The sequence below is a fragment of the Tiliqua scincoides genome, chromosome 9 (genome assembly GCF_035046505.1).
Source record: "Tiliqua scincoides isolate rTilSci1 chromosome 9, rTilSci1.hap2, whole genome shotgun sequence".
Classification (NCBI taxonomy): Eukaryota; Metazoa; Chordata; class Lepidosauria; order Squamata; family Scincidae; genus Tiliqua; species Tiliqua scincoides.
This window is the reverse complement of record NC_089829.1, coordinates 8,950,517-8,974,117: the sequence shown is the minus strand read 5'-3', so window position 1 is coordinate 8,974,117 and position 23,601 is coordinate 8,950,517.

Genomic DNA, 23,601 nt, shown 5'->3' with positions numbered 1-23,601 from the left:
TTAGAACCAACAGCTGGATTAGGTACGGGTTCTATAGAATAGGTGAGAACCTGCTGAATCCCACCACTGCCTGAGGGCCCTATTGCCTTCAAGTGGCTGCAGCTGTGCAGCACACCCTTTGCTGAAAGCACAGGCCTTAACTCTTAAAGGGGCCACTGCGAACACCACATTCTATTTCCTCGCCAGATCTTCTGCTATTCCACTACAGAGCCCACGGGGATTCTTGCCTTAGAATTGGCTGGAGAAGCCCAGGGTGGGGGAGGAGGTGGTTCACAGCAATCATGCTTTCCAACCTCATGGCTCCAGTAGCGTAGCTAGAGGGGGTGAAAAGCACTAAGTTTTGCAGGGAGCCTCAACTCAGCTTGCAAAGCAGTACATGTTGCCTCACTGCTAGCTGACCAGAATGGTTCTGAAACAGGGACATTCAGTTCAGGGCAGCAAGTGAAGCAGAACCAGCCTATCATAGTCCATGGAAGAACACTGCAGCTGCCTCACCTGCCTCACCCATGGAGGCTCTCCTTACACTTGAGAAAGTGGGTGTAAAGAGAGCCTCCTCTGGTGTAAGGAGAGCCTCCTCAGGTTTAAGCAGGTGAGGCAGTTGTGGTTCTTTTCCACAAACAGCAATGGGACAGTTCTGCCTTACCTGCCACCCTGCTCTGAAGGGGAGAGGGCCGCTTGCACACCTGCAGTGAGGCCCCATGAGACGTGTAGTGCTTTGCAAGCTGAAGTGAGGCTCCCTGCAAAACTTAGTGCTTTGCACCCCTTCTAGCTATGCTACTGGTGGGCTCTGTTGTTACATGGGAGGGGAAGTTTCACTGAATGACTGGCTACAATGGGACTACTTCTGAGTTGAAGTTTGAGTCGCCCTGGTAAGCTTACTGGCTGTTACGTGTGATCCTCGTCCCTCTTGCTGCTTTTGTCTCCACTCTCTCGCAGTCCGTTGCACCCCCTCCTGCGTTGTTTAGAGATGGGGTGGGGACATCAGGGGAGTATTAAATGAGCACTCCAACACACACACACACACTGCAGCAGCAGCTCTGCTTCTTTTCACAGCTGGCTTTTTAATGGGAATGACTCATGATTCAAGTCTTTTCGAGTCACAAAAATGCTCGAGTCACCCTCTCCTGCGTTGTTTAGAGATGGGATGGGGACATCAGCAAAATGGCAGATGCACTTCAATGTCAGTAAGTGTAAAGTCATGCACATTGGGGCAAAAAATCAAAACTTCACATATAGGCTGATGGGTTCTGAGCTGTCTGTGACAGATCAGGAGAGAGATCTTGGGGTGGTGGTGGTGGACAGGTCGATGAAAGTGTCGACCCAATGTGCGGCTGCAGTTAAGATGGCCAATTCTATGCTTGGGATCATTAGGAAAGGTATTGAGAACAAAACGGCTAATATTATAAAGCTGTTGTACAAATCTATGGTAAGGCCACACCTGGAGTACTGTGTCCAGTTCTGGTCGCCACATCTCAAAAAAGACATAGTGGAAATGGAAAAGGTGCAAAAGAGAGCGACTAAGATGATTACGGGGCTGGGGCACCTTCCTTTTGAGGAAAGGCTATGGGTTTTGGCCTCTTCAGCCTAGAAAAGAGACGCCTGAGGGGGGACATGATTGAGACATACAAAATTATGCAGGGGATGGACAGAGTGGATAGGGAGATGCTCTTTACACTCTCACATAACACCAGAACCAGGGGACATCCACTAAAATTGAGTTTTGGGAGAGGTAGAACAGACAGGAGAAAATATTTCTTTACTCAGCGTGTGGTTGGTCTGTGGAACTCCTTGCCACAGGATGTGGTGATGGCATCTGGCCTGGACACCTTTAAAAGTGGATTGGACAAGTTTCTGGAGGAAAAATCCATTATGGGATTTTTCCATGATGTGTATGCGCAACCTCCTGATTTTAGAAATGGGCTATGTCAGAAGGCCAGATGCAAGGGAGGGCACCAGGATGAGGTCTCGTTAACTGGTGTGCTCCCTGGGGCATTTGGTGGGCCGCTGTGAGATACAGGAAGCTGGACTTGATGGGCCTATGGCCTGATCCATTGCGGCTGTTCTTATGTTGTTATGTTCTTATGAGTATTAAATGAGAACTCCAACACACACACATACCCCAGCAGCAGCTCTGCTTCTTTTCACAGCTGGCTTTTTAATGGGAATGACTCATGATTCAAGTCTTTTCGAGTCACGAAAATGCTCTGGATGACTAAGAAAGTGCCCCCTTAATGACTCGTTTTTGAGTCAAGTCACAGGGGGCAGAGACTCATGACTCAACTCAAGCCACTCTGGACTTGGCCATCCCTGCTACTGGGTATACACTTCTAACAGTGATAGTCAATGGGGCTTACTTCAGGGTACTGTGGATAGGATTGCAGCCTTTGGGAAGTTTGGGGGGATTCTTTTTAAACAGACGAACAACTGCTTGGGATGCTGCCTCCGACGCATCCTCGGTATCAACTGGCAGGACAAATTTCCAAACAACACAGTCCTGGAACGAGCTGGAATCCCCAGTGTGTATACACTGCTGAAACAGAGATGCTTGCGTTGGCTTGGTCATGTTGTGAGAATGGGCGATGGTCGGATCCCAAAGGATCTCCTCTATGGAGAACTTGTGCAGGGAAAGCACCCTACAGGTAGACCACAGTTGCTATACAAAGATATCTGCTAGAGGGATCTGAAAGCCTTAGGAATGAACCTCAACAGATGGGAAACCTTGGCCTCTGAGCATCCTGCTTGGAGGTAGGCTGTGCACCATGGCCTTTCCCAGTTTGAAGAGACACTTTGCCAACAGACTGAGGCAAAGAGGCAAAGAAGGAAGGCCCATAGCCAGGGAGACAGACCAGGGACACACTACGCTTGCTCCCAGTGTGGAAGGGATTGTCCCTTCTGAATCGACCTTTTCAGCCACACTAGATGCTGTGCCAGAACCACCATTCAGAGTGTGATACCATAGTCTTTTGAGACTGAAGGTTGCCAACAACAAATTTTAGAAAGTTCATAAATTGAGAAACCTGTTTCATTTAAAAAAAACAACACACACAGAGGACTCAAGAAAAAGCTAAAATCTGATGAGGTTGAAGTTCCTGGAGGGTGGTGGGGAAGGCAGAGCTTGGGCTGGATGGAAGTGGGGAATAAAAATGTCCGTCCCCCCCACTTCAGGGATCTGCTGAGGTTGAAGTTCTTGGAGGGGGGTAGGAAGGGCAGAAATTGGGCTGGATGGAAATGGGGAAAGAGAGGGGAATAAAAATGCCCCCACGTCAGGGATCTGCTGAGGTTGACCCGCCAAGTGGGTCATGACCCACAATTTGAGAAACCCTGGTTTAATGTATTGGTTAATGACCTTCCTCCTCACTTGTCCTTGGTTGACACCCATCCTCTTAAATTAAGCAATTTATCGTTCCCCCTTCCGTTGTACACAGATGATATGCTGTTGTTGTCCCGTATGAAAATTGGCCTGAAGTGTTTAATTAATTCTTGTATTGAATATTTAATTTCCAATAAATTGCAATGGAATTTGGAGACGTCTAAAATAGTGGTTTTCAGTTCCCAATGGAAACCTATCTATCGCTCCTTTGGAGGGAGGGCAATCCGATGGGTTAAAATATTCAAGTGTCTGGGAATTCTGTTTCAGTATTGGCATACTTGGTCATCTCATCGCCAGGCTCCTACTTGCTCAAGTAATTTATTAGTTCAAGCTACTCTGGGGTTTTTTACACTTGGGGCGATTCTTATATCACAGCAGCGATGCAGATCTTTAAGCCCAAGTTTCTGGCACGATTGCTGTTTGGTACCCCTATCTGGATATCAACTGTTTCCATCTTAGCAGAACATGTTCAGTCCAGATTTCTTTAGAAGACCTTAGCAGTACCTCAATGTGTTCCTTATGCATTGTTGTGCCTTGAAGTTGGCCTACATAAAATTGAAACTCTGGCCTGGCTAAGATTCTTGAGATTTTGGCTAAGCGTTGGCTTTGAGGCAAACCAAAGCATTGTGCTTAGGCTGCAATCCTAACCACACTTTCCTGAGAGTAAGCCCCATTGAACAAAATAGAACTTACTTCTGAGTAGACATGGTTAGGATTGTGCCCTCAGCAGTGCTTTTTTTGTAAAACAAAAAAAAAAAGGTGCAGGAACTCACGACTTGTTAATCTTTTATTTATTTATTTATTTATTTATTTATTTATTTTTAAATTTATTTAAAATAAAATATTATATATATAATATGTCTATATAAATAATATGTCTATATAAATATATTATATGTCTATAAAAATATATATATATATAATTTTTGTATTGGCAACCTTCAGTCTCGAAAGACTATGGTATCGTGCTCTGAATGGTGGTTCTGGCACAGCGTCTAGTGTGGCTGAAAAGGCCAATCCGGGAGTGACAATCCCTTCCACACCGGGAGCAAGTGCAGTCTGTCCCTGGCCTGTCTCCCTGGCCATGGGCCTTCCTTCTTTGCCTCTTAGCCTCAGACTGTTGGCAAAGTGTCTCTTCAAACTGGGAAAGGCCATGCTGCACAGCCTGCCTCCGAGCGGGCCGCTCAGAGGCCAGGGTTTCCCACTTGTTGAGGTCCATCCCTAAGGCCTTCAGATCCCTCTTGCAGATGTCCTTGTATCGCAGCTGTGGTCTACCTGTAGGGCGCTTTCCTTGCACGAGTTCTCCATAGAGGAGATCCTTTGGGATCCGGCCATCATCCATTCTCACGACATGGCCAAGCCAACGCAGGCATCTCTGTTTCAGCAGTGCATACATGCTAGGGATTCCAGCACGTTCCAGGACTGTGTTGTTTGGAACTTTGTCCTGCCAGGTGATGCTGAGGATGCGTCGGAGGCAGCGCATGTGGAAAGCGCTCAGTTTCCTCTCCTGTTGTGAGCGAAGAGTCCATGACTCGCTGCAGTACAGAAGTGTACTCAGGATGCAAGCTCTGTAGACCTGGATCTTGGTATGTTCCGTCAGCTTCTTGTTGGACCAGACTCTCTTTGTGAGTCTGGAAAACGTGGTAGCTGCTTTACCGATGCGCTTGTTTAGCTCGGTATTGAGAGAAAGAGTGTCGGAGATCGTTGAGCCAAGGTACACAAAGTCATGGACAACCTCCAGTTCATGCTCAGAGATTGTAATGCAGGGAGGTGAGTCCACATCCTGAACCATAACCTGTGTTTTCTTCAGGCTGATTGTCAGTCCAAAATCTTGGCAGGCCTTGCTAAAACGATCCATGAGCTGCTGGAGATCTTTGGCAGAGTGGGTAGTGACAGCTGCATCGTCGGCAAAGAGGAAGTCACGCAGACATTTCAGCTGGACTTTGGATTTTGCTCTCAGTCTGGAGAGGTTGAAGAGCTTTCCGTCTGATCTGGTCCGGAGATAGATGCCTTCTGTTGCAGTTCCAAAGGCCTGCTTCAGCAGGACAGCGAAGAAAATCCCAAACAAGGTTGGTGCAAGAACACAGCCCTGCTTCACTCCGCTTCGGATGTCAAAAGGGTCTGATGTGGAGCCATCGAAGACAACAGTGCCCTTCATGTCCTTGTGGAAAGATCTGATGATGCTGAGGAGCCTGGGTGGACATCCAATCTTGGGGAGAATCTTGAAGAGGCCATCTCTGCTGACCAGGTCGAAAGCCTTTGTGAGATCTATGAAGGCTATAAAGAGTGGCTGTCATTGTTCCCTGCATTTCTCCTGCAGTTGTCTAAGGGAGAATACCATATCAGTGGTGGACCTGTTGGCTCGGAATCCACACTGCGATTCTGGATAGATGCTCTCTGCAAGTACCTGGAGCCTCTTTAGTACAACTCGGGCAAACAGCTTTCCTACAACGCTAAGGAGAGAGATGCCGCGGTAAGTTGTTGCAGTCACCCCTGTCACCTTTGTTCTTGTACAGCGTGATGATGTTTGCATCCCTCATGTCTTGAGGTACTCCACCTTCTCTCCAGCAGAGACAGAGGATTTCATGCAGCTCAGTGACGATGATCTCTTTGCAGCATTTTAGGACTTCAGCAGGGATGCTGTCTTTTCCAGGTGCCTTGCCAAAAGCAAGGGAGTCCAGGGCCATGTGAAGTTCTTCTAGGGTTGGTTCACTGTCAAGCTCTTCCAGCACAGGCAGGCACTCAATGTTGTTCAGTGCTTCTTTGGTGACTACATTTTCTCTGGAATATAGCTCAGAGTAGTGCTGCACCCAGCGTTCCATCTGCTGCGCCCAATCCTGGATGACCTCGCCTGTGGCAGACTTCAGAGGGGCAATTTTCCTCTGTGTTGGACCTAGGGCCTGCTTGATACCATCATACATCCCCTTGATGTTGCCCGTGTCAGCTGCTATCTGTATCTCGGAACAGAGCTGGAGCCAGTAGTCGTTAGCACATCTCCTGGCAGTCTGTTGGACTTTGCTGCGAGCAGTTCGGAAGACCTGCAGGTTGCGCTCACTGGGACAGGCCTTGTATGCTGCTTGAGCTCTCCTCTTTTCCTCAATGACTGGTGTCAACTCCTCAGAGTGGGCTTCAAACCAGTCTGCCGCCTTGTTGGTCTTCTTGCCGAATATGGACAAGGCGGTGTTGTAAACGGTATTCTTGAAATGTTCCCATCTGTTGGATGCGTTTGCGTCGGCCGGGCCTGGAAGAGATTCCTCAAGCGCTTGTGCAAATTCCTCCACTTTTCTCTGATCCCAGGTCTTGCTGGTATCAATGCGAGGTCTTCCTTCCTTTTTCGTGTGATACAGTCGCTTTGTTTGCAGTTTCACTCTGCTGCACACCAGGGAGTGGTCAGTGTCGCAGGCAGCACCATGATAACTGCGTGTGATCTTGATGCTGGGAAGGCTGGAGCGTCTGGTGAGGATCAGGTCAAGCTGGTGCCAGTGCTTTGATCTTGGATGTCTCCAAGAGACTCTATGTTGGGGCTTTGTGTTGAAGAATGTGTTGCTGACACAGAGACCGTGATGACAGCAAAACTCTAGCAGGCGTTGGCCATTTTCGTTCATCCTCCCAGTGCCAAACTGACCTAAGCAAGTGGGCCATGAACTGTTATCAGCACCAACTCTAGCATTGAAATCGCCGAGGATGAACAATGGCTCTTTTACAGGGATTTTCTTGACAGTGGTGGCCAGGTCATCATAGAATTTGTCTTTGGCTTCTGCTGGAGACGACAGAGTCGGTGCATAAGCACTGATGAGAGTGATAGGTCCTGCTGATGACTGGAGCTGCAGGGACAAAATTCTTTCACTTCCCACAGTAGGTGGGATGATGGATTTCAGCAGGGTATTTCTGACCGCAAAGCCAACGCCATGTTCCCTGGTTTCGTTTGGTGGTTTTCCCTGCCAGAAAAATGAGAAATTTCTCTCCTTGACAGATCCGGAATCTGGCAGCCTAGTCTCTTGAAGGGCGACGATGTCCATCTGCAGTCTGCTCAGCTCCATGTTGATGACAGCTGTTTTGCGTGCGTCGTCTATTTCTTGCAGGTCATCAGAGAAGCCAGGTGTCGTTGTCCTAACGTTCCAGGTGCCCAGCTTTAGGGCAGTAGTTTTCTGTTTTCTGTTGCATGGTGCAGAGTTGTCGATCCGCTTGTCGGTTTTCACCCTAAACCCCACGCACCCCATGAGGTTAACGGACCGTGGCGAGGCAACACCTTACTGGCTGGGGACTGCCCAGCTTAAGGCGGGCGGTAGCTGCCCAATGAGATGCAATGATCTCTCCCACCGTCGGAAGCAGCCCCTGGCGTCATGCTCTATGCCAATCGAGCAAAGACTTATAACCGGTAAACTGCTGCTTCCCGTGTTGTGCCGACGCCGTATGGCGAAGTTGGAGTGTCCTCTCCAGTGTGCAAAGCCTGGGTAAAGAAGGTATGGAGGATAGGCTGTTACCCATGCAGCAAATCCCCCCTCTCCACGTCGCTGGAATGCTCCAATGGAAAGGCAGAAGCCAATACGGTTGGTTCCAGCGGGGTCGCAGGAGTTGCCAGAACGTGACTCAGTTCAGCCATGAACTGCCTCAGGGACTCCGGCTCCTGATTTTGCCTCGAGGTTGACTCCTGAAGCCTTTTCCACAACTGGATGTAGCCACAAGGCAGTGGAGGTTTGAGGTCAGAGTTTCCTTCTCTTAGATGAGCTGCCTTCCTAGGCTGACGAGTCCCATCTACCCGGTATTGCAAGGGAGAGCAATACTTCCGTTTGCCCCCTCCCTGCTCGCCCTCTGCAAACCCTCCCCCTCTGCAAACTTCCCTTTGCCTCCTTCTTGCTCAGCCTCTGCAATCCCCCGTTGGCTCTGCTAATAAATAACTTCCCCTCAAACTCCTGTGGCACACCTGTAGACCACTTGTGGCACATGAATGTGCCACAGCACAGTGGTTAAAAATGGCTGGTTTAGAGTTACTGACCATAATGGTAAGTAATTAAGGCGCACTCTCCAGTGTTGCTTCAGTAGGGTTGTTGCAGTCACAGACAGTATCACCATCATGTGCAGTGCTCAGGAAGGCATGTGAAAGGATCACTTTTTCAGGATTTCTACACTCTGCCTTCTATCTGGTGGGAAGGATGAATATTTGAACAGACTGAGCAGAGCAGAAATCATACAGCACACATGAGCAGTACTCTGTGTGTCTTTAAAAGACACCAGAAAGCATATATTTCTAGTTATAAATGTGTTTTAACAAAAGAGATGCTAATTTTACAGCACATCAGACTGAAGGCTGCTTTCACAATGTATTGTTTCTGTAACCATTTACTCTCTTCAACATAGCATGAAAGAATTATGTTCCTTAATTCAGAGCAGACAAACTTTTTGGCCCAAGGGCCATATTGAAGTAAAAAAATTGTACAAAAGTGCCATAACGTGTTATTGTCATCAATATGGTTTGTTTTGACTTCCATAAAAATAAAAGTAAATTGCATTTTATTATCTTTTAAACATGGGAAATACTGTCAACTTCTCCCCCCCCCTCCCTGCCACCACTCATTTTTTAACTGCAGGAGATAAAAATAGGAAGTTTCCCCTTCTTGCTCACACGCTCTTGTTTATGGTTAGTTATTTTAGTCCTGTGCTGCTCCTGGAAAGGACATACTTGCTCGTTTTCAGTTCAGGCATGGTCAGTCTGTTGCTGTATGCCGGTCCTTTTCCACACATGTGCACACTTTGCAGTTCTGTGCCTGGGAGCAAGGCTGCTAGATTTGGATGGGCAGCACCCAACATTGGATCACATGGAGGACGGTCTGAGGGCTGGATAGGAGGCTCTTGTGGACTGGTGACCAGCCCCTAGGTCCTTGTTCTCCTCTGCTAGAAGCTCAATCTGTAACCCTGGTGGAAAACAGCAGCATTTCAGTATTCGGTGACTGCTAAAGCAAGACATTGTAGTCTGCTGCCTTTGCACATAACAAAGGTATATAGGTTATGGAAGCTACTTAAACATTAAGAAATATGACAAACTTGCACATTGCATTTACCATGCGATGTGTAGTTAAATTTTTTAACTTTAATCATTACCTTTAGCCAGGGTTGGACTGGGGTTATGGTGTGGAGGTAAAGAGTATTTAACCCTTTTTCTCTGCCAGTTTAACCACCCTGAAGGTGCAGTTTTTGGTAGAGAGTGGCATAGAGGTGTCATAGATTCAATTTTGTGTTTGGCATCCTATAAAACCTACAGTTCAATTCTATGCATGTCTACTCAGAACTAAGTCCCTTTATCCAATAGGGTGCAGTCCCAGGAAAGTGGGTATAAGATTGCTACTTATGCCCGGGTTACCAGTTTGCAGAGGGGGATTGGGAGAGGGAGGGATTGCAGAAGCTGAGCAGGAAGGAGGCAAAGGGAAGTTTGCAGAGGGGGAGGGGGAGGGATTGCAGAGGCTGAGCAGGGAGGAGGCAAAGGGAAGTTTGCAGAGGGGGATTGGGAGAGGGAGGGATTGCAGAGGCTGATATATATAATATGTCTATATAAATATATAATATGTCTATCTAAATATATAAAATATTTTTTTTATTTAAAATAAAATAAATCTTTTATTTATTTATTTATTCATTCATTCATTCATCTCATTTCTCTCTCTTTAAATCCCCATTCCCCAACTACTTAAGAACTAGAAAATGAGGGGAGATCTTCAAGAGAGAAGAACAAAAAGAGACGGACCACCCCTGGAGCACACACCAAGGATTATATCACGGCTTGTTGCATGTATTTGCAAATATGTAACAACCAAAAAAATTAATTAAAACTTTTAAAACATTTAATAAATATTGGTTAAAACAATTGATGAAGGCAAAATATAAAAAATGATTACATTACATCTCTCTACAGATTTGTTTGAACCCAAATCAATTGGCACACAGGGGAGAGGGGGCACAAAAGATGGGTTAATTAATTGATTAATAAACAAGTTATGGATCAAAAATCATGTGGTCACATACCCTCTATTGGCTCAAGACATTGAAACATGATTGGTGCAAAAAAAAAAGAGAAATATGTGATCAGATAACAATGAATGTGCAATATAAGCACACAAGGGGGGAGCAGAAGAATAAACACAAAAGATGAATTGTAAAATAGATAAATTATATAATACCGGAATATAATCTATTTTACAACTCATCTTGAACCAATAGAGGATGTGTGACCACATGATTTTTGATTCATAACTTCATAACTTAATCAATTCATTAACCCATCTTTTGTGGTTCCCCCCTTTCCCCTGTGTACTATGTCCCCATTCCCCATTATAATAATAGTGATTATTAAATATAGTCTAAGAAACCCAAAAATTAATAGACAACAATGATCTGACCTACTGCACAGAGGAATACATATTTCCTAAGTGTTGTTATAATGCAGCAAGGACACTTAAGCTTCCCCATTTATAGTTAAAAACCTAAATCTCCTGTTGATGACATTACAAAGCTACTAAATTATTAGTAATTTTTGCTTAATTAATTTAGATCAGCCAAGCCTTATATTAATAACTATAAAAATGAATGAATTACTTGCTTCTGAGTAGACCTGCATAGGCTTGGGCTGCAATCCCATCCACATTTTCCTGGGAGTAAGCCCCACTGAACACAAGGGGACTTACTTCTCAGTAGACCTGTATAGGCTTGGGCTGCAATCCCATCCACATTTTCCTGGGAGTAAGCCCCACTGAACACAAGGGGACTTACTTCTCAGTAGACATGCCTAGGCTGTCTCAGATGCAGGGGCTGCACCAGCCAGCTTCCTTCCCCCCCCTCCTCTTGCCAAGCCAGTACCTGGGTGCTGCAACCCATCTCCCTGGCTTGCTGTCCCGTCGTCCTCCTCCTCCTCCTCCTCAGCACATGTCCCCATGCCCTCACCGGCTTGGTAGCTGAGCGTGGGGAAGCAGAGCGAGGGGAGAGGAAAGGCGGGCTGGGCTCAGGCGAGAGCTGAGTGCGGTGAGGCAGGGGCAGTGCTTTTTTTGTAAAAAAAATAAATAAATAAAAGGTGCAGGAACCCACTTACAAGAACAAGTATAAGATTAACAAGTGTAATCTTTTATTTATTTACCTCAACACCTGAAAAAAAAAAAAAAAGAAGAAAAAAAATTATTCCTTACGGGGATTTGAAACCCCAACCTCTGGCTCCACAGACCAGCACTTTAGTAACTGAGCCATTGGAAGTCTTAGGCTCAAAGTGTTTGGAACTAATACTTGAGGCGCTGATGGCCACCAACTGGGCTCAGGACCTTATATATTAGTTCTGAACACTGTAACTCTAGGCTTTCCTATAGCCCAATGGAGAGAGTGCTGGGCTGTGGAGCACAAAGTTGGAGGTTCGAATCCCTCCTTAGCCAGCAGTGCTGGGTGGCGCAGGGAGGGAAAAAAGGTGGGGGCCAGGAGAGGGAAAAAGGTGGGGGCCAGGAGGAGGGTTGGAGGTTCAAATCCCTCCCTAGCCAGCAGTGCTTTTTTCTAAAAGCATCTAGGCCAGATGCTGTCACCACATCCTGTGGCAAGTTTCTTAAAAGTTCATTCTTTTAGAGATTGCACTAGGCAGGCAAAGTTAAGGTACAAGAAGAACACCTTCTCCATTAGGAGAAGGAAGGCAGTGGTTTCAATTCCAGTGTGTTTTTCTCCAGCAGGAAAAAAGGCAGGCCCTCTGTTCGTTCTTTCTTCCACTGTTTGGGAGGGCAGCTTCAGCTGGGCTTCTTCCCAAAGAGCTAACATATTTTGGCAAGTCCCCTCCACTCATATTGCCCAACACACACAGGCAGGCACATGCAGGACGTTTTGGCAACAAATTAGAAACCCTTCCAGAGAAACAGAGAAGCTTTATTGAGATACATAATAATAGTACAATGTACATCTGAGTAGAGGTGCCAGTTTTTTCCTAGAAGGAGCAACAGATTGCCAATCGCGTCCAGCGATTCAACCACCCTTCCACACCTGTTCTCACCCGCCATCCAGTCTGAGTGAGCAATCCATCTTTGGCTGCATCCCCGCCACCCAGACTAGTGGCATCACTAGGGAAGTGCGGGCCGCACCGGGTGATGCGCACGAGGGGTGATGCACAGTGTGGTGGTCACGTGGTAAAATCTCAGCGGTTAGGAATAATGCCATCATGTCATATACCAGTGGATGTGGAATTGACAGCAGAATGCAGTGAAAAAAACTAGGTTGAACTATCTCTGTTCTATCAAAGGTTATAGCCAAAAAACCAGCAGGGGTGGGGGTGATGATACGTTGCCCCACCCACTGCATGGGAGGAGATCCATCATGGTGGTGACATGCTCGTCTCCCGCACCAGGTGACACAAACCCTAGTAGCGCCACTGCCCAGACCACACTGTCCAATTTCATGTCCTCTCCGGCACAGAGCACAGATCAGGGCCAAATCAATGCTTACACAGCTGCCATCCCAAAACAGAAAAGAATCCAGAGGTCTGTTTATCTGTGAATTAATCGTCAGGTGTTCCCTCCCCCCCCCCTCTGTTGTTGGTGGAGAGGCCACAATTTTGATGCTTCTGCAAGGTGCTTGGCCCTCATTTTTGACAGCTGGACTGAAAGCTGATTTGTGTTGAAACAGACAGACAGTACTCCATGGCTAAAGCTGAAGTCTGCAGCCTTCTGACCCAGGCAGGTGATGCGGCTCTGACCCTTGACATCTGGTCGGACTGGAGAGTGCATGGCTTCCTTGGGGTGATGGCACACGTGATTGTGGACTTTGAGCTGAAGGACAGATTGCTTGCTTGCCAGCATTTTCTGATGAGGCATAGACTTGGGGGAATACACCACTAAACACAATGGGATTTACTTCTGAGTAGGCTTGAGCACAATCCAAACCTGCACTGGAACAGGCCTGTGCTGTATCCCACGCAGGGTTGGGGCTGACTGCGGCTCAGTCTGGGTTAAGGGAATTAATTCCCCTTCCCCCAGGTAATGCAGCAGCAGCCCCAATGGGGCTACTTGGATCTGCCTAAAGATGCCAGGTAGCCTGGCGCTGCACCAGGTCGCCTGGAAAGTGGGTTAGGATCTGGCCTAAGTGCTGGATTTTGGCACCATCCCCCTCATGGCCCGCCCTGCCCATCTGCCCTCACGGTTCTGCCCAAGCAGGATCTTAAGGGCTCTCCCTCTAGGATCTCAAGGTGATTGAGGCAGCATATACGGCCTGGGGGGGGGGGGTCTCTTCCGGAGGGTATTGTGGCCCACTCTCTCCGAGGTGCAACCACAGCAGTGAGCTTCAAGGCCTTTCCCTCACTGGAGTTGGTATGCAGGGCAGCTACCTGGAGCTTCCCGCACACCTTCATCCGACACTACAAGGTAGACACTGCGAGGGACACCACCGTTGCTAGGTAGGTCCTTGAGAGCATTTTTCAGGGTGCCTCAGAGTAATACCACCCTTAATGTGGTATGGTTGTGGCATGTCCCAGATGTACCACACTGACCCTGCCTGGAACTATGGAGAATGGGAAGATTTGAACTTGCATGTGAATTCCCCTTCTCAGCAGGGTCAGTGTTCCCACTAACAGAATCTGAGGCACTCCTATCACTAACCTGACATTCCCATGGAATAAGGGAATAGTATAATCGTCCAAGATGACAGCCTGAGAGTTCGAGATTCAGAACCCACACTTTTAGGTTTTAGAAGCCTTCTGACACTGTTTGTGGTGTCTTCGCAGTCTCGCCGACGGGTGGCAGATGTCCAAGGGTCACCACCAGATGCCACCTCAAGTAACACTGGTGGTACCCATACCGTCGGTTGAGAAGCAGTGCTATAAATGGTGCAGTGCCTTTGGTTCCTGAATGTTTTTCATCTTCAGCCAACTGAAGTGCCTGCATCTGAATGCTGGAGCAAGTCAGTATATAGTCATTTTGCCTGCATTCCATGACCCAGTCACTGAGATCCTTCTCCATGGAAGTTCAGCCTCTTTTGTACAAGAAACACATAGAGGACAATGATGTGCTGGTGATCTGGCTTCATGCTCACGGTGGCGTACATGGGATCTTCCAACTGTTTGAATCCCCATTTCTTGAATTTCAAAGCTCAGGGGTCTGTTTCAAACATGTAATGCATTTTTACAAGCTCTCTAACAAAAACCCCTTTTCATTGGCAGTGACAGCTTCGTATTGCTGCACAGGGACAGTCATTTGCTTTTTGTATCATTTATTGTTTCACAGTGAGTGGCTGTGAAGTCCTTCATGTCATCCCTGTAATGGAGGAGCTGCTTCGTTGTGGATGTTTAGGATCGAGGGTTTCCCAAATTGCTCTTTGGCAGCCACAGTGTTCCACATTGGTGGTAGTTTTAGCAGCCAGGGAACAGCAGTGCTAATGGCCTCTGTTAGCGCCACATTGGGAAGGAGTGGAAACCCCCAGGAGGAAGTGGGCTAACTGGTTGAAACAGGATGTTTCTTATTTCAGTGCTAACTCTGATGCTGGCCTTGTAAAAGGAGGAAGTGCAGTCGATTCTCATGACACACTGATTTGCTGCTCATAGATTTGCTTATTTGCGGGGAGCAGGAGTGCTCTTTACCTCGCACCAGCGATGTGTGAATTCACCATGGTGGGAATCAAGTCGAGTTCCATGTCTCCATTCATGCACGAGTCTTAAAGGGCAGCCTTCGCAACTCGGCCGAAGCCTTTTTTGGGACAAGTCAGGCGCGGCTTTCCAGGAAAAAACGGAGCTGCTGGCATTTGTGTGTGTGTGTGTGTTGATTGTGGACATGCCATTGTCAGGGGATTCCTATAAAGGGTTCATTTAATTTACAGTGCTTTTTAATTTAAGAATAATAAGAACCACAGCACGCTTTGGAACATCGTACATACTGCGCCGACACCTGGTTGATACTTGGGTCTAGGTTTGAGACTTGTTTCTGTTGCTTAACACCAGTTGTGTTTCATGTAGTTAGGAATAATAATAATGATGTACGAGGAATCTAGAATAATGATCTAATAATGGGGCCCGACTAATAATTAATGCCAAGTCCACCTAAAGAACAGGCAGCTGTGAGATGCAGGATAATCTTGCGTCTTGCATAAAGATTACCCCTGCTAACTGGGTAAGAGGCACTTTTTAAGTAGGTGCTCTTCTTTTATTTAGTGGGGGGAGAGTAACTGGCAGCCCACTTCTATCCATACTTTCCTGGGAGTAAGCCCCATTGACTCTAATGGGACTTACTTCTGATTAGACATGCATAGGATCAGGCTCTGGCCCTCCTCACCCAGCACTGTCTTTTCTAGTGGCTGTTTGCTGGTGTTCTGTTGCATCCTTTTAGATTGTGAGCCAGTTTGATTTTCTCAAAACTTTGTAACTGCTTTGTGAACTTTCTGTTGAAAAGCGGTATATAAATACTGTTCATCATCATCATCATCATCATCATCATCATCTACTACAGGGGTGCCCAAACCCCCGCCCTGGGAGCACTTGTGGGCCCTCGAGGACTCTCAATCTGGCCCTCGGGGAGCCCCCAGCCTCCAATGAGCCTCTGGCCCTCCGGAGACTTGCTGGAGCCTGCACTGGCCTGACACAGCTGATCTCAGCGTCATGGCCAACAGTGGGACGAGGGCTCCTCCACTGCTTGCTGCTTCGTGTCTGTGATACTATAGTGGCAGCAAAGGAAAGGCTTTGTGCAAGGCCTTTTATAGACCTTGAGCTATTGCAAGACATTCATTCATTCATATAAGTTCCATCTGTAATATATTCATTTATGTACATTTATTCAAATTTGAAATGTAATTCTTTTTCTTCCCGACCCCTGACTTAGTGTCAGAGAGATGATGTGGCCCTCCTGCCACAAAGTTCGGACACTCCTGATCTACTATAAACTGTGCTATCGCTAACGCAAAAGGGGAACAGCTTGCATATTTCGGCAGCATTTATAGGATGAAACCAGGCATCCCAGGCCCTTGGGAAGGACTCAAGGTCTGGATAAAACAAACTGGTCAACCCACCTGACTGTGCAAAAATCTTATAAAAATAATAATAATAAATTGCTTCCCACACACTATGCTTGCGCATCATTACTCAGTCCTTGGCATGAAGGAATCAGGTCTCATAGACTATTGATTCCTCCTATACGGGGCTTTTTTTGTAGGTGAAATAGGTCTTCAATAGCCCATAATTGTCTAGCAGAGGCTAATGACCATTCAGCACCCTGTCTGGGGCTACGTTTTCAAGTGAACTAGGCCTTTATCGGCCTGTAGTTGCCTGACAGTAGCTGACAGGCATTCAGCACCCTATATGGGGCTGAGTTTGCAAGTGAAAAAGACCTGTATTGGCCCATGGTTGCCTGGCTTGTCATTGATAGGACTGCCTCCAGAGGTGGATGGGCTGCATTCTTTCAGGATTGGGGCAGCTTCAGTCGTGGCTGCGTCGGGTTTGTTTACAAGGAGGTTCTCAGGATGGTGCGGTGATGGTCGGCTGCCTACAGATAATACATGGGAAAGTATTAGCTTGGGTGCCCCGTGTGGGTGTCCAAGTTGGGGGTGTCAGCTCTGCCCTTGCCCCCTTGGTCTGGGTGCCCATTGTGGGTATCCCATTAAGTAAGTATGAGTTTGGGTGCCCATTGTAAGTGTCCCAATTTGGTGATTTTGACTCCAGCCTTGCCCCTTGGCTTGCGTGCACATTGTGGGTGTCCCAAAGGGTAAGTATTAGTTTGGGTGACCATTGTGGGTGTCCCAACTGGGGGTGTTGGTTCCGGCCTTGCCCCCTATTGTTTGGGTGCCCATCGAAGGGTGTCCCAAATTGGGTCCATGGCTATGGCCTGGTCCCAGGTGCTGTTTAGACCCGCTTGGTCCTTGTTCTGTTAGCCCAATTAGTATAGGTGGGGTTTCTGAATTCCCTTTTTGCCCAAGTCTCTGTCTTGTGTCCTTCTTGGGGAGTGCCTGGGTAAACTGGTCCAGATGGGTTTTACTCCCAGCACTTGCTTTTTGCTAGCTTTGTGGACATAAGGAAGCAGGTGCTCAATACAGATTGGGAAATATGAACTCCTGTCAATATGCATATGGGAGCAATAGGTCAACTGATGACGCCATCTCTGTTGTTCTTCATACTGTATTGCACCATTTGGAACAGCGGGGAACATATGCCCGGTTGTTGTTTGTGGACTATAGTACTGCTTTTAATACCTTTTTAACTAATAGGTTGTTTTTAAAAATGTCTGCCTTGGGTATACAGCATAACATTTGTCTGTGGATAAGATTTTTTGACAAACAGGTCACAGTCAGTCAGGATGGGCTCTCATTATTCTTCCACCTCAATATTGAATATTGGTGCCCTCCAGGGTTGTGTGCTGAGTCCTTTACTATACTCCCTATATGCATATGAATGTGTTTCATTTAATGTGATTACAGATCCAGCCTATTTATACACGGATTTTTTATAAACAAATTTGACTCAACACGAATGGCCCCTGCAAATGAGAAGGAATGTGCTGATCCCTGGAGAAAGGGAAAAATACATCCCTTTAAAATCAGTTTAAAAAACTGAACAGTCCTTTAACAATAGCCTCCTTAATGAGAGAGAGAGAGAGAGAGAGAGAGAGAGAGAGAGAGAGAGAGAGAGAGAGAGAGAGAGGGCAGCTGGCTGACAATCCATCAATCCTTTTCTCTCCAGGCGACCACCCCCCTTCCCCCTGAGCACATGAAAGAAAGGTGATCACTTTGCATTGGTGAAGGGAGGGATTGAGTGAAGTGCCTTTGTAAGTGCTTGCAGGAGGACTGATTGATGGATTGTCTTCTTAATGACTCTAATCTTACATCGCAAAGGTCAGCAAGGCTGTTTTTAAATCACCAGAGCAAAGAAACTTTGTTTTTTAAATTGATTTGCTATAGTACATTTTTTGCCATCCATGTGAGTGCTTGGAACAGAACCCACGCAAATAATGAGGCTCAACCTGTATTAAATTCGCAGATGATACAACAGTGGTGGGGCTCAGTAGTGGGAATAACCAGTCTGCCTGTAGGGAGGAAATAAAGGGGCTGTTGTGGGGGTGCAAAGAGAATAATGTTACACAAAATATTAAAAAAAACCACTAAAAAGCTTGTAATTGATTTCAGGAAAAAGATGGAAGTGCATACCCCATTGCACATAAATGGTGAGGAGATAGAGAGGGTTACAAGCCTTGAATTCTTGGATACTTATATTGCAGAAGATCTTTCATGGACTGTTAACACCAATATATTAGTTAAAAAGGCACACAGCGGTTATACTTTCTGAGGATACTTGGGAAGTTAAACCTGCCACACGGTTTCCTTGTGTCTTATTATCGTAGCACTATTGAAAATGTCTTGACATACGGCATTCTGGTATGCAATGAATAAAAGTACATTGCAGTGAATTATAAAGATTGCTCACACCATCACTAAGACCCATTTACCAGCCCTGGATGACATCTTCATATCCCACTGTTTGCAGAAGTCACATAGTATTCTTAAAGATCTCATCCTGCTTATAATTTTTTTGAATTACTGCCTTCTGGCAAACAATATAGATCTATGAGGGCACCCACCACATGATTTATAAACAGCTTTTATCCTAGAGCTATAATCACGTTGAATAATGAAATTAAAAATTATTAAGAATGTTATAAAACAACATCTTCAAATGCTTACTGGGTTTTATTATCTATTTATTACATCCCTGAGTGAAATAGGAGCATTATTATTATTATTTTTTGAGATACTTATATTAATAGATGTATATGTAGAATTGAATGTGGGATGGATTTAAATGTGTTGTATGATTGTGGCATCAATATTGTATGCCCATGTTCTGGAGTGCATTGAAATTTCATTATACTTTGTACAATGACTATAAAGTTTCTATGTAAAATGTTCCAGTCTTTGGATTGGAAAGTGTGCAGATTGGAAAGTGCTTAGATAAAAGCAGCCTGTCGTTGTCTGAGATTTGGCTTTTTGCTCTGCTCTGTGCTGTGCCTGTCTCTCAATTTCAGCTGAATCTCATTGTATAAAAGTATTCAATCGTGTATCAACCTGTTGTGTATCAACCCCACATCAGGTGTCAAAGGCGTTCACAAGGATGTTGTGTTAACATGGGGAGGAGAGCAATGTTAGCACCAATCAATCTGATATGTCCTGTTCACACCCGAAAATAATTATGGGACTCTTCATTTTGCAGGTATGTCTTGTAATATTTTATTTGGCAGGAGCTCCAAATGTTCCATCTCAGTCACAGCCTGTGAACATGGACCAGGTATGCAAAAATTTAAATATTGCTAGTTTATGCAACATCCTGAATACAAAGGATGAAACAAAATTGTGAAATGGGGGGTGGGTGGAGTAGGCTGATGGGAAATGCCTGAGTTTAGCTGAGCAAATGCAAGGAAACGGATTGAGCAAATGGGAGACAATGACTAGTAAGGTCCAGCAGGCCCTATTCCAGAGACCACCAGGAGAATGCCCGCTAGGTGCTTGTAAGATTTGGCTGGAATGGGAACCCAAGTCTACCCATCCTGTAGCTCTGTGCTCCAAGTCCAGGCGGGAGCCTGGTTCTACCAGCTGGGAAGACCTGGGCTCCTGCTTGGACTTGGAACTCATATCTACTTGCCAGGTAGACCTGGGCTCAGTAGCATAGCTAAGAGGGTTCAGGGGGTAGCAAGGGCACTGAGCTACAAGGTGGGGGGGGCAACAACTTGCAGGTAACAGCACCTGAACGCAACAATTGGGCTGCTGCTGCCAGCCCTGTCAGTGCCAGGCACTCTGGAGGGGCTCAACTGTATGTTGCCCCTCCCTGCAGCCGGGATTGAAGGAATCATAAGAACATAAGAATAGCCCCACTGGATCAGGCCTTAGGCCCATCTAGTCCAGCTTCTTGTATCTCACAGCCCCAGGGAGCACACCAAATAACAAGAGACCTGCATCCTGGTGCCCTCCCTTGCATCTGACATAGCCCATTTCTAAAATCAGGAGGTTGCACATACACCTCATGGCTTGTAACCCGTAATGGATTTCTCCTCCAGAAACTTGTCCAAACCCCTTATAAAGGCATCCAGGCCAGATGCCGTCACCACATCCTGTGGCAAGGAGTTCCACAGAACAACTACATGCTGAGTAAAGAAATATTTTCTTTCACTGTCCTAACTCTCCCAACACTCAATTTTAGTGGATGTCCCCTGGTTCTGGTGTTATGTGAGAGTGTAAAGAGCATCTCTCTATCCACTTTATCCTTCCCATGCATAATTTTGTATGTCTCAATCATGTCAGTCAGCCTAACATCTATAGCGGGTAAGATGGTGGAATGCCTCATCAAAGATAGAATCTCAAAACACATAGACGAACAGGCCTTGCTGAGGGAGAATCAGCATGGCTTCTGTAAGGGTAAGTCTTGCCTCACAAATCCTTTAGAATTATTTGAAAAGGTCAACAGGCATGTGGATGCAGGAGAACCTGTGGACATTATATATCTGCATTTTCAGAAGGCGTTTGACATGGTCCCTCACCAAAGGCTACTGAAAAAACTCCACAGTCAGGGAATTAGAGGCTGACTGGCCTATAGTTTCCCAGGTCCCCCCTCTTTCCCTTTTTAAAGATTGGTATGATATTTGTTATCCTCCAATCCTCTGGCACTGTGTCCATTTTGAGGGACAAGTTGCATATTTTAGTCAAGAGATCAGCAAGTTCATTCTTTAATTCCTTAATAACTCTTGGGTGGATGCCATCAGGGCCCAGTGACTTTAATTAATCAATGAGGTCTGAAACATCTTCTCTTTCAATCTCTATCTAACTTAATTCCTTGGTCAGGAGGGTCTGTTCAGGCAGTGGTATTTGTCCAAGGTCTTCCGCCGTGAAGACAGATGCAAAGAACTCATTCAATTTCTCTGCCATCTCTAAGTCTCCTTTTATCTCCCCTTTCCTTCCCTCACCATCCGGAGGGCCAACTGCTTCTCTGGCGGGTTTCCTGCTTCTAACATATTTGAAGAAGCTTTTATTATTCCCCTTAATGTTGCTAGCCATGCGTTCCTCATAGTCTCGCTTGGCCTCCCATATCACCTTCTTACATTTCTTTTGCCACAGTTTATATTCCTTTTTATTCTCTTCATTAGGGCAAGACTTCCATTTATGGAAGGAAGCTTCCTTGCCCTTTACGGCCTCTTTAACTTGGCTGGTTAGCCATGCGGGCAACCTCCTGGACTTAGTAGAGCCCTTCTTCCTTTGCGGTATACATTTCTGCTGAGCCTCTATTACTGTTGTTTTAAGCAGCCTCCATGCACTCTGGAGAGATTGGACTCTTTTTACCTTCCCTTTCAACCTGCTTCTAACCAGCTTCCTCATTTGAGGGAAGTACGCCCGTCGGAAGTCAAGGGTTTTTGCGAGAGATTTGCCCGGTATTCTTCCCCTGATGTGTATGTCGAAACAAATCGCAGCATGATCACTGTTCCCCAACGGCTCCGTAACATTGACATCTGGAGGATGATAGTATGCCCCCAGTATTACATTGCTCCACAGGCCTGGTAATTTAATCCACAGAGATTCTATGGTGGAGTCGGACCCGCCTTCAATATCTACTTTGCTGGATTCTATCCCTTCCTTAACGTAAATGGCCACCCCACCTTCAACACACTCTCCCTGTCTATCCTGTAGAGTTTATAGCCCGGGATTGCGGTATCCCACTGATTTTCCGCATCCACCAGGTTTCCGTTATGCACACTATGTCAATGTTTTCCCTTGTCACCAGACATTCCCGTTCTCTCATCTTTGCTCAGAGACTTCGGGCATTAGCATAAAAGTGTTTGTACATGGAATGCCCCAGGATGGGCTGCTTATTAGCTCCTTTGTCCTTGCATCCTCTCACTGTGCCAAACCATCTTTCACATCCCATCATGCTACCATTCCCAATTTCTTCTCCTACTCTGCCTTGTTTGTGCAGGGGGGATAGTTTTAGAATCACTTGTTTGTGCAGGGGGATAGTCTAGCCTCATTCAGGCACATGCGCACCCTTCTTTCTTTCACCCATCCTGCCAGCCCTCCCTCCCCCCATCATTTCCCCACCTATCCTGTGCTACACGCTGCCCCCCAAACCCTCTTTGGTTTCCATGGCAAGAGAGAGGATGTGTGGGGGGCAGAAGAGGGAAGCTGCCTGCCTTGAGCAAGGGAGGAAGAAGTGTGAGTGGGGCAGTCTGATGTTGCTCAGGACAAGGTGTGTGTGTGAGAGAGTGGAGCCCCTGCTAGGCAGGCACGGGGGAGTCCCCAGACTCCCTAGACTGAGGAGGGGGTTCTCCTTGTGTAGCAGGACCAGCTGCTCCTATTCTCTTCTGCTTCCCACACATCCTCTCTCTATTTGCCCCCCCCCTTAGCCTCTTCTCTCCTCCTGAGTTCCTGGCAGGGCTGCAGCAGCCCCATTGTCTCAGCCTGACTGGCAATTTAAGCCAGTAGGGCTTGCTTCTTGCTTATAATGCAGAGGATTGGGCTGCAATCCTATCCCCACTTTCCTGGGAGCAAGCCCCATTAACTGTAATGTGCTTACTTCTAAGTAGACAGGCAGAGGATTGGTCTCTGAGTTGGCTGACTGTGATCAGTTACCTGCGCAGAGGGTAGCATGCAAGGCCCAGCAACCTGGGAGGCAAGTTGCAGCAGGAGCACTGAGCAGCACCTGGCTCACCCTCATCATGTATTCACATAATTCCCCAATTCCTAAAGGTAAGCTGCTGGCTCTTATCATTGTCTCCAGCCTCCTCCTTCACATCTCAAACTGTGTAAGGCTGCAATCCCAATTCCTACCTTACCTCACTTACCAGGAAGCAAGCCCCCTGAATACAATGGGACTTACTTCTGAGTAGATATGAATAGATTGGCCTGTAAAAGTGCAACAAGTACTTTCAAGAAATGTTTGCTGTTTTGAAATCTTAGCTAACATTTCTCACTCACTTTAATAAATAAAAAGACCCAGCATAATTAATTAAACTTGATGTAACTGCTGCAGAGGGGGCTACATATTTTTTTTTGCACCGGGCAGCAACTTGGTTAGGTATGCCACTGCCTGGGCTCCTGATTTAACTTGTGGTCTCTGTGGACAAGGTTTGCTGGGTGGGTAAACCTGGGTTCCCATTCCAGCCAATGGCTCCAAGTCCAGGTGCACTGTTCCTCCTCTTCACGTAGAACTCAGTAACATACTGTACCGGATTATCTAGATTTCACTGAGGGAGGACTCCAGATGTCTCTGATGC